Raw genomic sequence first — 6,398 nt, 5'->3', positions numbered from 1 at the left:
GCCTATGGCATCAAGAGGATGGGGGTTTGCACCAGGCTCTGCCCTCGTCAGTCCCTAACCTTCTCTGTGCTACTAGATGTGAGCAGGGAGACCAACAGGATGCACGTCCTGGAGTCAGATGTAATTCACAGAAGGCCTTGAGCACAGGGCTGGCAAACAAGCAGTGCATGGCGGGCATCAGTCATCACCGCTGTGTTCAGCTAACTCCCCCCTGAATACTCAGGGCTGGCTGGGCAGCCTCTGGGATGACCCTCAGTGATCGTCTCTCGAGATTTCCTTCCTTGTGTGACTTCTTCCTCATGAGTGGGGCTGGACCTGGTGACTTGCTTCTGATGGACAGAATGCATCAGGAGGAAGGGAACGTCTCTACCCTAGGTTTCAAAAACCTCTGACTTCCTTCTTGCGGGGCTCTCTATCGATGGCCTTCTCAGCTTACTCACTTTGGCAAAGCAAGAGGCTGTGTTAGATCCACATGTCGAGGAACTACAGACAGCCCCTGGCTAACAGCCAGCAAGGAACTGAGACCCTCAGGTTCACAGAACTGGATCCTGCCAGCAACCACTAAGGAGCTTGTAGAGGCCCCTGCTTGCTTAAAACTTCAGAAGACCTAGGCCACCACCCATTCCCTGGCTTCAACCTGGAGAGAGGCACTGAAGAAGATTCAGCCCAGGTCAGGCACTGTGGCTCATGCCTGCAATCCAAGCACTTTGGGAGGCTGAGGCAGGGAGATTGCTTGGGCCTGGTGCAACATGGTGAATCACTGTCTCTACGAAAAAAAAAAAAAAAAAATTAGCCAGGCGTGGTGGTGCACACCTGTAGTCCCAGCTACTCGGGAGGCTGAGGTCCCAGCTGAGTCCCAGCTACTCGGGAGGCGGGTCCCTTGTTCAAAAAGCATGAAGACTTTACAGATGGCCACAGCCTCTTGTTGAGCCCAGGAACAGTCACCTGAGCCAGGGAGGTGGAGGCTGCAGTGGGCCAAGACCGGGCTGAGGATGGAGACAGCAGGGCGGGGCCGCTTATTCCTGAAATACAAATGGGCCTGTTCACAAATAGCTGCTTCACCAAGACCCTCCAAGTGCTCCCCATGGGGCCCTTCCCACCATCCAGCAGCTGGAGTGGGAGGTCCCAGCCCACAGGTGTCCCCGGGAGCCCACTCTAGCACATGGCAGTGTCCATCTGGCTGGTCAGTGCAGGCTGCCACAAGTAGTGAGTTATTACGCATCCTACCCTGGTTAAGCAAAACAGCCACACAAACATCACCAGCTCTGCCAGCCTGCGATGACCCCCACCCCATGTTAGACACACCCAGTTTGAGAACATCCCACGTGTGTGAAGACCCAGTCTGACTTCTGCTCTACACCTGGTCCCGTTAAACCTATTGACAGATGGAAGAAGGCAGCCCTCCAGGGTATATGTTCAAGCTGGTTAGGGGGCAGAGGGCAGGGCCTTGGGCCACGCACGGGGGGCATGCGACCTCTGCAGTTTCCCTACACGGCTGAGTGAACACGCAGGGGGCTGTGGCGCTGGCTGCAGAGTCATAGGGTTGGCACCTTGTTCCACTGGTCTAACCCCAGGCAAGCCCACTGGAGACAGCCTGGAGTGGCTGAATATTTGAGAAAAAGAAAATCTGGCTTCTATCCCAGCTCTGCCACTAATTACTCATATCAGTATTTGGGAAAGTCCCGGAACTTCCCCAGGCAGACCTCCTGCAGCTGTGAAATGAAGACAATTGGCTAGCCAGCACCTCGCAAATCTTTCCTGGAACCGAGCCCCACCTGGGGCAGAGGAAAACCAAGTTGCATCCTGATTCGTCTCCTCGGAGTTGAAACTGTCTTCGATGACGTCTGTGTGATCTCTGAAGGCTGTGGAATATAGTCGTTCTGTTGCATAACTGTCCACGTTTGCTTTAAAATAACAAGAGAAGCGTGGCCCCATGACCTTGATACTGAGAAGACATCCAGTTTGGAGGCTCGTGGTGGGGTTTCCCCAGGCTGGCCCCACACTGCCCCAGGCTCTTTCAGCCAGCCCTTCTGTCCCTCCCTTTGGGACAAGGGGTGAAGGGGAGGGTCAGGTGCTCAACCAATGTCCCATCCTCCACTCTAGTCTGTAACTTAGGGGTCAAGAGGACTCCTCCTTGGGTACAAGTCCCAGCTCTGTCGCCACTGGCTGTGTGACCTCGGGCAAGTCACTTAACCTCTCTGTGCTTTTCTTTCTTCCCACCCAGAAAACAGAGACAATAATGACATCCACTCAGAGAGTTGTTGTGAAGCGTAAATGAGCTGCTATGCAACATTCTTAGAACCAAGCCAGCTGGGGGAGAACGTTCAGTAAGTGTGGGGTGCGTTTTGTTCCTTCTTTCTCCAAAATCTCTTTCCCTCCTTCCTCCTTCCTCTCCTGTGATCACTGCTGCCTTTAAACTCAGAGTCATTTCTCTTCCAATTCTATTTTACCTTTCCTCAACTTTTTTCTCTCCTTACTTTCTCTCCCCCCCCCCCCCCCCCCCCTTTTTTTTTTTTTCCTGTTCTATGTGTGATCTGAAAATGACCCCCGGGGCTGGTGCTCTATATGGAAAGCCCTGGGGTCACACGCCCTTGACTGCTGGGCCCCAAGTCCAGGAACATGGCCTTCCCAGTCATCAGGAGCTCGCCTCGAACACTTCGAGCAGCGTGGGGACACATGGGTGAGAGGGAGGGGGCAATAGGGAGGGGTGGGCACGTCGGTGAGAAGGAGAGGGTAAGGGGGAGGGGTGGGCACGTCGGTGAGAGCAGGGGTGACCTCCTCCAGGAAGCTTCCTTTCTAGGGAGATGTAGGGAATTGGGGACGGGCAATACTCAGAGATCATCAAAATATACCACTAAGTAATGTAAGTAATGTATATGTTCGTATGTAGTGCGGCTCACGTGTGCATGCAGCCTTGGCACACATTGTCTCTTAAGTGGGCTGCACTACACACAAACATATACATTAAAACAGTATTTTAGCACTGAAAATCCTTATGTGTATATGTAGAATATCAGTGCCCTGGGGAGCCAGGAGCGTCCTCTGCCTTCACCCGTTCCCCAGCAGCCAGCCCCTCAGCTCCCCAGTCCCAGTAGAGACTAAGGGGTGGTGGTCAGGGGGGCAGGTGTTCACGCTGTGATGTGAAGTGAGGGGTGCAGGACCCAAACCCACACACTTTGTCTCATGCTTTAAAACAGCACATACTGCCTGCAGCCAACCCTGAAAAGACACCAGCCTGTTACAAGAGATTTTCTCTGGATGTTGGAATTACAGGGGCGATTAAGCTTTTCTCTGTCTTTTGAAGTTTCAGGATATTTCAGGAGGAATATGTATATATAGGTTTTGTATAAAGAACCAGAGCCAGTGAGTTCATATCCACAGCGCTGACACCGCCATGGCAGCCGGGACGCTGTAACTGGGGTGAGCCTGGGGTCTCTTGGCTGACTTGGAGCACCACAGGCTGGGGGCATGGAAGGGGACAATATGCAGAGCCTGGGACCAAAGGGTAGAAATGTTGACTTTATCACAGGGGCCAAGGGGCCAGTGGGGGTGACGCAGGGAGGGTGGCCATCCCCTTGGGCACAGTGTGGCTACATGGGCAGTAGCACTCAGGAGTCAAGGAAGGAAGACCAGGAGAAAAGGAGGGAATGGGACTCTTGGCCCAAACCACAGTGGGCAGCCTCCAGGGGAGCATTGCCAGCCTGCATGGGGTGACATCAGAGACTCAGTTGTGGGGACCCCTCGAGGCCTGCCCTGCCGTGATGACCTTTGAGCATAGTCTGCTTGGCAGTTCCCTTAAGGACTCAGCAAAGAGGCTGCAGCAACCGCCCCAATGTGAGAGGCTCCCACGCAGCTCCAACCTGGAGTCTTTCCCTCGGCCCCATCCCAGCCCTCCAAGAACCTCCTTCTCCCCCCAGAGCCAAAACGCCCCAAGACGCCATCCATGCGCCTTGTTTCATGCGCCCCCAGTGCAAAAACTAGAGCAACAGTGCAGGTTTTGGAATTTGCCCTGTTTGAGTCTTCTCTCTTTGTTCCTTTTTCTGGTGTGTGTGTGTGTGTGTGTGTTTCTTTTGAGTCGGTGTCTCTCCCTGTCACCCAGGCTGGAGTGCAGTGGCACAATCTTGGCTCACTGCAAATTCTGCTTCCTGGGTTCAAGCAATACTTCAGCCTCAGCTTCCCAAGATTACAGGTGCCTGCTACCACCCCCAGCTAAGTTTTATATTTTTAGTAGAAACAGGGTTTCACCATGTTGGTCAGGCTGGTCTCGAACTCCTGACCTCAGGTGATCCACCTGCCTCGGCCTCCCAAAGTGTTGGGATTACAGGTGTAAGCCACTGCGCCCAGCCTGAGCCTTTTCTTTTTCTCTCCTATCTTTCTTCTTTTCTTTCTTTCCTCCTTTCTTTTCTTTCTTTTCTTTTTCTTTCTTTGTTTCCTTCATCTTTCTTTTTCTTCTTTCTTTCTCTCTCTCTTTCCATCTTTCTCCTTCCTTCCTTCTTTCTTTCTCCTTCCTTCCTTTCTTCTTTCTTTCTCCTTCCTTCCTTCCTTCCTTCTTTCTTTCTTCCTTCCTTTCTTTCTTTCTTTCCTTTTTTTTTTCTCATTTCTTCTTTTTCATGTTGGACAGGTAATGCGCCCAGTAGCAAGGTTTGAGGGAGGCACAACCCGCCCAGGAGGATGAAATCTCGGTCGTCCTGTTGATGTGCCACAGAGGATCTGTTCGAGCCTTTCCATCCCTGGCTCCCTGCTTTCCACTCTGTAGTCCCCTCCGTGGGAGCTGGGGCATCCTTCCTCCTTTCTCTTCTCCTCCCACCTGACCATGGTCCTGGCTTCTGAGTGAGGGAAGCTCTAGAATCCCTTTAGGCCAGTGCACGACAAGCCATATGATTTGAGGGGACCCAGTTCAACACGAACACGCGGGTCCCTTGTCCAAAAAGCATCAAGACTTTGCAGACGGCAGCAGCCCCACGTTGAGCCCAGTGCCCAGTGCCAGGTCCCAGCCCAGGAGGCTGACCTCAGGCCAGGGGCTGGCCCTGAAGGAACAGGGAAGAGAGGGTTCAGCTGCCTTGGGGACTGCAGTGTCCCAAACGAGTGAGGACCAGCTGTGCCTGCCAGTTCAGAGCAGGCACAGAATAATCACCCCAGGAGTGGAGGCAGCAGCAGGATTTGGACCAGGTCTGGAGGTTGTTTTCCTCAATCTGCAAATGAGGAACGTGAGGCCGAGGATAAAGTTACGTTGGTGCAAAAGTCATTGCGGTTTTTGCCATTACTTTCAATAGCAAAAACTTCAGTGATTTTTGCATCAACGTAATAAAAGCTACAGCCATCATCTGTTGACAGCCAGGCCTTGCGTTTTCTTTGTAACCCACCACAACCCTATGGAGGGCTGCTCCCATTATCCCATTTTACAGATGAGGAAACTGAGCTGCTACGAGTTCCTCCTCCCAGAAAGAGGCAGAGCTGGGTTAGACCCCAACTCTAGGCTGACTCTGAAGCTGGTGGTACCGCCTCCCACTGGGATGACCTTCCAGACCCGCCCCCGTCCCGGGAACCTGATTCACAGTCTCTTCCCCTCTTCAGGCTCTCTCCCAGGCTACAGGCAAGCTCGGGCTGCCCACCCAAGGCCTGCGGGCAAAGACTGGAGGTGCCAGGCTCCAAGCGGGAAGTGGGGCTGGGATGGAGCTGTGTGCAAGGCACGTGTCCAAAGCCCCTGCACAGTGGGTGGGGGCCAGCCTCAGGCCCTGCAGGCTGTGGGTGAGCGGAACAGGCACAGAGAGCCCTGTAACCTGACAGAGCAGGCTGCCCTTGCACAAAGGGCCCTGTAGCCTGAGCCTGTTGACTTTGGGGAGGAGCCCAAGGGAGCTGAGGCCTCCGGGCGCACACACCGCCAGCAGGGGTTAAAAGCAGGCTGGCCCGGATTCGAAGCGTGTTGAAGCCTGACCTGAGATACGGGGAGAAGACACCAGCAGCCCTGGGCTTTGTTCTTGGGATGTTTTGGATCAAGATTTCTCACTGTCTTCATTTAAGGAAATGTGGGGCTCTGCGTTCTTGAGGTTTCACAGCTATTCCCCAGGAGGGTGTCTGCTCTCCTCGCTTTTCCGTGGAACATTTCTGGTTTTTGCAAATGGCCCCATGTGCTGAGGGTCGAGACGGGCACTGGCTGTCTCCCTGTGTGCAGGCGTCTTCCCCACTATCGAGCGCTGAATGGTGGCTCCCAAAACGATACGTCCAAGTCCTAAGCCCCGGTACCTTGAAGGTGACCTTATTTGGGAGTAGAGCCTTTACAAATGGAATCAAGGTAAGGTGAGGTCAGACCTGAATATGGTGGGCACTAAGTCCAAAAACTCCGGAGAAGCAACAGACACAGAGACAGGAGAAAGTCACATGAAGGTGGAGGCAGAGAC

At 53.5% G+C, this 6,398-nt stretch overlaps 1 non-coding gene across 1 annotated transcript; it reads right to left on the bottom strand.

Annotated features, from left to right (window-relative positions):
• Positions 1-4,611: 4,611 nt before the first annotated feature.
• On the bottom strand, positions 4,612-4,710 carry LOC111527431. The gene has a single exon (XR_002726662.1). It is a non-coding gene; the product is annotated as a small nucleolar RNA U13 (small nucleolar RNA).
• Positions 4,711-6,398: the final 1,688 nt, after the last annotated feature.

The sequence above is a fragment of the Piliocolobus tephrosceles genome, chromosome 19 (genome assembly GCF_002776525.5).
Source record: "Piliocolobus tephrosceles isolate RC106 chromosome 19, ASM277652v3, whole genome shotgun sequence".
NCBI lineage: Eukaryota > Metazoa > Chordata > Mammalia > Primates > Cercopithecidae > Piliocolobus > Piliocolobus tephrosceles.
Note: the sequence above shows the minus strand (reverse complement) of the source record. Positions and strands in the feature narration are given on the sequence as shown.